Source organism: Stegostoma tigrinum, unplaced genomic scaffold, assembly GCF_030684315.1.
Source record: "Stegostoma tigrinum isolate sSteTig4 unplaced genomic scaffold, sSteTig4.hap1 scaffold_110, whole genome shotgun sequence".
Taxonomy (NCBI): domain Eukaryota; kingdom Metazoa; phylum Chordata; class Chondrichthyes; order Orectolobiformes; family Stegostomatidae; genus Stegostoma; species Stegostoma tigrinum.
In genome coordinates, this window is record NW_026728061.1 from 654,746 (window position 1) to 663,016 (window position 8,271).

General features: G+C 42.7%; 1 long non-coding RNA gene across 3 annotated transcripts; it reads left to right on the plus strand.

Annotated features, from left to right (window-relative positions):
- The first annotated feature begins 309 nt into the window (after nucleotides 1-309).
- Nucleotides 310-7,208, plus strand: LOC132207603 (uncharacterized). 3 transcript variants are annotated; one of them, XR_009443623.1, is made up of 4 exons: nucleotides 310-881; nucleotides 1,310-1,451; nucleotides 5,305-5,415; nucleotides 6,615-7,208. It is a non-coding gene; the product is annotated as an uncharacterized LOC132207603 (long non-coding RNA). The 3 variants fall into 3 exon arrangements; XR_009443624.1 differs by having other exon boundaries at nucleotides 313-881; nucleotides 5,283-5,415; XR_009443625.1 differs by having other exon boundaries at nucleotides 313-542.
- The last annotated feature ends 1,063 nt before the right edge of the window (nucleotides 7,209-8,271 follow it).

The window sequence follows — 8,271 nt, forward strand, 5'->3', positions numbered from 1 at the left end:
CACCTACCTTCCCCAGCCCCCACTCTGTTTATGTTTCAGTTCCCGTCCCCTCCCCCATTTCTGAAGAAGGGTCCTGAACCATCAACTTTCCTGCTCCTCTGATGGTGCCTGGCTCGCTGTGTCCCTCCAGCTTCACACTGTGTCATCCTTGACTCCAGCACCTGCAGCTATTGCTGTCTCCCTGTGAGCGATGTCAGCTTTGGTTCAATCGGAGCACGGGGCGGGGCTTGGAGGACCCAATGGAAGCGGCCTATCCTCCAACCAATCAGAGCGAGTGAGATGTTTGTCTGTTTGAAAATCACGTGATCGTCTTTGTCCGGAGACGCAATATCTCTGCGACTGAAGGTTAGCTGCTTGCCGAAAGTACAGTACACGGGACAAAAAGGAAAGCTGCAAAAAAACGGGAGGGAAATACTTTCGGTATTGACTGAGAGGCTTTAATAGCCGTTGATGCATGTCAGAAAACAAATTTTAACATGCCGGCCCCGTGTTTTGCAGCAAACGAAAAAACTGCTGCGGACCTGAGGCTGCGATAGGCAGAGGTAATTGCCACCATCTTTATTAGGGGCAATGATCTTCGGGACTCATGCGGGATCGCCATATTTATAGGTGGCAATCTGCAGTGGAACGCAAGCGCAGCCTTTCTTGTTTGGGAGAGGAGATTAAGACAAGAGAAATGTTTGTTTTTGTTTTTCTGGACTTCTTTCCCAGACTGTGAGACATGGCGTGTATTTCCTGGGAAGGACTTTTGACACTGGCGGAGTACTGGCTTCAGGCAGTATAAATTGCTGCAAGTTATACGTTAGATATTTGATGGAGGAGAAATGCCGAAAACGCGTTCAGAACTGCATGTTCAAAAACAAAGTTGCTGGAAAAGCTCAGTAGGTTTGGTAGCATCTGTGAAAGAAAAAAAAATAACGTTTCGGATCCGCTAACCCTTGCTTAGAACTTCATGTTACCTGTTGCACTCTCACTGTAGGAAGTCCTGCTTTAAATATTATGATCTATTAAAGCATATCCGTTTGCCCAGTATTCATATGATTGGGATCAAATCACTGAAAGTGCTCTGAGTCCCCTTGTGCTCCCTGGTCAAATTTATTAATGTCTGACTTCCTCAGTCTCTAATAATGGGTGTATTTTACCTCTGCATTTTTCTGTGTGGGGGAGCAGGGTGCTTTGAAGAGGAGGATTTATACATAACTAACAGAAACCAAGAGAAATGTTTGCCTTTTCCAGACAATCTTGTTGTGTTTTCTGGATTTCTGTCCAGGGCTGACCGTTATTTGTCTCTTGTGGATTTGCTTTACAGGATATTTATTGAGAATAATTTGCAGACCAGGATCACAAAGCATGTTCTCCATTAAGCGGAGTGATCAGGATCTGAGTATCATTGACACTTAACTGGGAAAGGGAAGAGGTTTAACCATTCTATGCGTGGGAGAATATTCCTGGTAAGTTTGTAACTTGAAAGCAGGATATTCAAATTTTTGGTTTGATCACCCCTGGGATAAGTGTTCAGTTCTATATCCTGCAGCTGAGAAAGGAGATATTGGCCTGAGAGGGGTAGATTTGTCCAAACAACACCTCGTCTCTTTTAAAGAACTGCCATATTTAGTCCCAATCGCCTACTTCATGATTTTAATCCATACATTTTTCATTCTTGAATACCTGCAAACTTCCTTTTAAAATTCCTTATGGGCACAAATTCCAGCACCCCTCCAGGTGGAATCTTCCATTTCCTGACAACTCCATTGATCCTGAAACTGAAGTCTGTGTTGATTCCTGAGGGTTATAAATTACTGCATTTAATGTGAAGATGCTGTTCCCTGAGCTTCCATTGAGCTGCGTTGAAACAGTATGGGAGGCTGAGATCAGAGTGGGTGTGAGCAGACAATGAAAATGAAAAGGCTGCACTGTGAGTACTGCTTGGCTAAGTGAGAGTGCTTTGGAGTTGGGTGAAACAGAAAGTGAAACTGAAAGATTGAGTGTGATGCTCAGTCTCAGTTTGGGCAGTTCAGAAAGTCTCTCAAATTGATATTTGATACCGTAAAGAACTTTCTTACAGTTTTTAAAGTATGTATTAGCTTAAATAAAGTTAGGGGCTTTAGGTTTATAATAGTAATGTTTGAAATGAAGGGGGAGGACCTAGCTTAATTAAATTCTTTTTAAGGCAGAAACTGGTTTAATCTGGAGAGAAGTCATAACAGAAGACATCACATCTGTGGTGTGCTCCTCTTGCACAATAGAACATAGGCTCTTGATGTTGTGTCGACCTGTGAAACCACACTGAAGCCCATTTAACCTACACTATTCCATTATCATCCATATGTTTATCCAATGACCACTTAAATGCCCTTAAACTTGGCGAGTCTACTACTGTTGCAGGCAGGGCATTGCACGCCCTTATTACTCTGAGTAAAGAACCTATGTCTGACATCTGTACGATATCTATGACCCGTCAATCTAATGCTATATCCCCTCGTGCTAGCCAGCTCCATCTGAGGAAAAAGGATCTCAGTGTCCACCCTATCTAATCCTCATATCATCTTGTATGTCTCTATTAGGTCACCTCTGAACCTTCTCTTTAACGAAAACAGCCTAAAGTCCCTCAACCTTTCCTCATAAGACCTTCCCTCGATACCAGGCAACATTCTGGTAAATCTCCTGTGCACCCTTTCCAATGCTTGCACATCCTTCCTGCGATGCGGTGACCAGAACTCCAAGTGCGGCCGCACCAGAGTTTCGTACGGCTGCAATATGACCTCATGGTTCTGAAACTCAATCCCTCGATCAGTAAAAACGAACACATTGTACACCTTCTTAACAACCCTATCAACTTGTGGAAACTTTCAGGGATCTATGTACATGGACACCGAGATCTCTTTGCTCATCCACACTACCAAGAATCTTACCATTAGCCCAGTACTCTGTATTCCTGTTACTCCTTCCAACGTGAATCACCTCACGGTTTTCCGCATTAAACTCCGGGACATTACCAGTGTCCCTATTGGCTATTTGTGCAGGAAGTGTGTCCATCTGCAGCTACTAGTTAACTGCTTTTCAGAGCTTGAGCTGTGGGTGCAGTCAGTATGGAGCATCCATGGTAACTGAGAAGGTTGTGGTCGCATTCTCAACAGATTGGTCACGCAGCAGGTGAAGATTACACAGACAGCAAGGGAATGGGTGACCATCAGACACGTAAAAGGCTCAGAAAGGAAGTGCTAGAGTCATCCCCCTCAAATAGATATACTGTTTTGGGTACTGTTCGGGGGAGGTGGAGGATGTTGGGGTGGCCACTCGGGAAGCAGCATCAGTCGGGTTCATGGCACTCGGAGTGACTCCGCTGCATAGAAGGGGAGGGAAACGATAAATATGACTGTAGAGACAGGGGATTCAATAGAGAGAGACATGAATCCAGGATGGTATGTTGCCTCCCTGGTGCCAGGATTAGCGATGACATGGAGCAGCTTCAGGACATTCTGGAGTGGGAGGGTGAACATCCGATTGTACCAGTGACATAGGAAAACCAAGGGAGGAGGACCTGAAAGCTGAAGATAGGAAGTTAAGAGATACACTAAAATATGAGATCTCAAATGTAGCATTGTCAAGCTTACACCCAGTGCCACATTGTTGTCGGGAGAAGTTTGTGTTGTGTTCAGTTGTACAAGTGACCTTTATTCAGAGCTCTGTTACCGCATGTGTGGGAGAGGTCAGAGTCCACTCCAAACCTGGCTTTCACATGAGGCCTAATTCCCCTCTTAAATACAGCTCAGATTGGAAGAGTGGACAGTGACACTCAAACTTTCCCTGGCTGATTGTGATATTTTTATTCCATTCGCTAGGTGTTATTTACATGCAATATTGTTGTCATTGTTAGCCACACACCCCAAATCAATATACCCAATCCAGTAAGCAAACCATTTTCCTAGGATGGTGACGGCGAGTACGAGGGGGCATAGCTTTAAATTGAGGGGTGAAAGATATAGGACAGATGCCAGAGGTAGTTTCTTTACTCAGAGAGTAGTAAGGGAATGGAACGCTTTGCCTGCAACGGTAGTAGATTCGCCAACTTTAGGTACATTTAGGGTGTCATTGGATAAGCATATGGACGTACATGGAATAGTGTAGGTTAGACGGGCTTGAGATCGGTATGACAGGTCGGCACAACATCAAGGGCCGAAGGGCCTGTACTGTGCTGTAATGTTCTATGTCCGATGTTCAAACAATCGTGGACAACACTATGTTCAGTCCTAAACCCTTCTATAATCTCCTGAGGTTAGCTCGAAAACTACTTCGTCTGTCTTTGGGACCTTACAATGCTTTTGACAGTTATATTCCTCCTCAGACATTTGCCAGCTGCACCACATTTTTTTGCCAAAAACCAAAATGGTATCTTATCACGAAGAACTTTTCCAAATTCTCTCCTAACTGTAGTGTGGATTGTTAGGAATTGTGATTAAGTCTTTTAAACTCAACTCTGATATAAAGTGACTACAATTTTGTAATACAGTTGACAAATTGTGGAAAAATCCCTCTCTTACTTCAGCTTAAAAGATCAAACAGTGTTTCTGACTTGCTGCTGCAGTTTACAATCCCAACGATTTGCATTCTGTAAATGATTTTTAAACTGAAGTTTCATTTTCTACTCTAAGCGCTTTCCATTATTACTTTCTTGTTTTAATAAAAAGCATCTATTCCAGTTCCACTGAGTGTGAAATTCAGTCACTTTAGAGCTTTACCAAGCCATGAAACAAAATTTGTTCAGATTTCACAAATAACTAAGGCACTAACCATATCTTCATTTCGGATTTTGTAATCTATCTTTGTCACTCTTCCCTTGATCTTTGGATGTAAGAATTTATTCAAATTATCCGTATCTACATTTCAATTGTTTTATCTCTCTGCAGCCCTGACTTCTCTCTTTATAATCTTCCTTTGCCCCTTCCTATGTTGTTGGTCTTTTCGAGGTTGTGTTTACGCCATTTATTGCTTTTCCTTCCATAATGATACAGTGAGCTGCTTTTATTGCTGACAAACATTTGCTCAAGGAATTCAGCTAACCATTTCATGTTAATTGGTTGTTTGCATTTCTGGTTACAATTACCTAAACAGTTCAGAATGCTGTAGGATCAGACTTTTGCTTCTACTTTTTATTAAGTAACAAACTTGTGATTGTGGCTGAACCAGGCCTTTAAAAACTGCCTCTTGTTAAAATGCTTATGTGTTTTGAACTGTCTGTTTACAGAAACCCAAGTAAATTCCCTAATGTTCCTTCTCAACAGGACTCTTTTATACCCCCCACAGGACCTTTCGTGATCTAATCCCGAAACAGTGTGAGCTGCTACAATGCATGTGCTAGTAAAAGCATAAGAGGACAGATGAGATGAGTGCATGGCTGGAGCTATAACTTAAAAGGTTTGGATTCCTGAGGCATTGAGACTGTTTGTTTGTTTCTGGGGAAGGTGGGACATGCACAAGCTTGAACAATTGTCCTGGGCAGAGCTGGGACAGATATTCTTGTTGATGCTTTTGCTAGTTCCACTGGTGAGGATTTAAACTCGTATGACAGGGGAATGGGAACCAAAGTATAGCTTTAGCAGTAAAAGACTCAAATCAGCAAATGGGATTTGAAATTAGTTCATGATGTTGTCGGTGGCTGAAAGATTAAAAGAAAGAAGGATTAATCAAGATCAAATCTCTTTTCATACATCAGTCCTGTGATCCCAGGAATTGGTCTGGTGAACCTTCTTTACGATCATTCAGTAGCCAGGCCATCCTTCCTCTGGAAAGGAGAACAAAGGTGCACACGACTCCAGGTGTGGTCTCACCAAGGCCCTTATAGAAAGATATCCCTCTTCCTGTACTCGAATCCTCTCACAATGAAGGCCGAAATATCATTTGCATTCTTCACTACTTGCTGCTGCCTGTTTCCTAAAAGAGAATAGGAGAGAAACACGGAACTAAATGGGGTCAGACACTCGGGTAACATTGTGTTCAACAATGTCCCCATTGTATCGGTGCTGGCCATCAAGCACCTATTGAAGCTAGGCCCGTTTTCTGGCACTCGGTGTGTAACCTGTATTTTGGTGCAGTGGATGATCATCTCAACACTTCTTCAAGATTGCAATGGTTCCTGCATCTATCACCATTTCAGATGCTGCCAGATCTGCTGAGTATCTCTATCATTTTCTGTTTTTATTTCAGATTTCAGGTATTTTTCTGCATCTTAGTCCTTCAGAAGGATCAGAGGGTATGGAGAGAAAACAGGAATTGGATTCATTTTCAGATGAATAAAATGCCTGCCCTTCATGTCTGTCCAAACTCTATCTCTTTTTGTAGTTTTGGACAAACGCTGACTGTTTCCCTTCCCTGAAGGACATTTAATGAACCAGTTCAGTTTTACTGATAATCCAGCAGTGCCCCTCAGTGTTGCATCCACAATTGATCAGATTAATTTCTGAGTTTGACAATCTTTGTGTGTGTTCTTCTGGTTTCTCTCTCTCTCTCTACTTTTTTTTTCTTCAGTTTGAAATTGTGATTGCATTCAGAGAAATCAAACAAAACCACATCCAGATCTGACACTCAATCTGTTTGTCGTAACCTAATTATCTCAGGATTTTGAACATTAAAGGAAGAAGCACTGTTCACACCAGGGAGAAATGCGTATTGTCTGTGTGTCGAAGATTCTGTGAAGATTCATCTGAAATGCCCAAACACCAGCACGGTCACACTGGGGAGAGACTGTGGTAATGTGGGGATTGTGGGAAGGGATTTATTTACCCATCCCAGCTGGAAATGCACCAACGCAGTCACACTGGGGAGAAACTGTTCATTTGCTCTGATTGTGGGCTGGGATTCACTCAGTCAAGCAACCTGCTGAAACACCAACGAGTTCACAGTGGGGACAGACTGTTCACATGTTCCGAGTATGGGAAGGGATTTGCTCACTCAACCAACCTGCTGAGACACCAGCGAGTTCACTCTGGGGACAGACCATTCACTTGTTCTATGTGTGGAAAGGGATTCACTCAATCATCCCAACTGTTAACACACCAGCAAGTTCACCACAACCACATTTGAAGGATTTTGCCCTTAAATCAAGGAATGAACTTTGATCTTTGGGCTGTTTGTACTGGTGTCATTAGTCCCTGCTCAAAACTTGATCTTCTCTTGGGAAATAAGGTAGGGCAGGTGACTGAGGGGTCAGCAGGGGGTCAATATTTTGGGGCCTATGATTATATCTCTATTAGTTTTAAAATAATTATGGAAAAGGATAGACTTTGGTCGAAGAGTCAAAGTTTTAAATGAGGCCAATTTTGACACTACTATGCTTCTTAAAAGCACAGTAAGACCGCCTATGTGTGGGAATGCACGAGATGGGTGAGATACAAAAAAGTATTTTACATCAGTATTTACTGTGATAAAGGATACAAAAGCTAAAGAACTTAGAGAAATGAATGTGTATCTTGAAAAGTTCCATGTTGTAGAGGAGGTGGTGCTGGATGCCATACAGAGCATAAAGGTGGATAAATCCCCAGGACCTCTTCAGGTGTATTCTCGAACTTTGCGGGAAGCTAGGCTTGCGATTGGGCCCCTTGCTCAGATATTTGCACCATTGACAGTCATAGGTGAGCTGTTACACTGGAGGTTGGCTAATCTGGTGCCATTGTTTAAGAAAGGTGGTAACATAAAACCAGGGAACAATAAACTTTTAGTGAGCCTGATGTCAGTTGTGGGTAAGTTGTTGGAGGGAATTCTGAGGGATAGGATTTACATATATTTGGAAAGCGTGGACTGAATGGGGAATAGTTGACATGGCTTTGTCCATAGGAAATTATGCCTTACTAACTTGATTGAGTTTTTTTGAAGAAGTTAGAAACAAGATTGATGGCAGAGCGGTGGATGTTTTCGATATTCCTCATGGTCGACTGATTAACAAGGTTAGATCACATGGAATCCAGGGAGAGCTGGCCATTTGGAAAGGCCTTTGACCTGCAGTATGCTGCAAGGATTGGTACTTAGTAACTATAACTCCTACATTCACATCCAAATCATCTTTATAAATGACACACCACTGGTCACAGGCCTCCAGTCGACAAAGCAACCCTCCACCAGCACTCCGTCTTCTACCTTCAAGCCAGATCTGTTTCCAAATGACTGGTTCTCTCTGTATTCCATCTGATCTGACCTTGCTAATCAGTCTACTATGAGGAACCTTGTCAAACGCCTTAGTGACATCCATATAGAACACATCCACCTCTTTGCGCTACT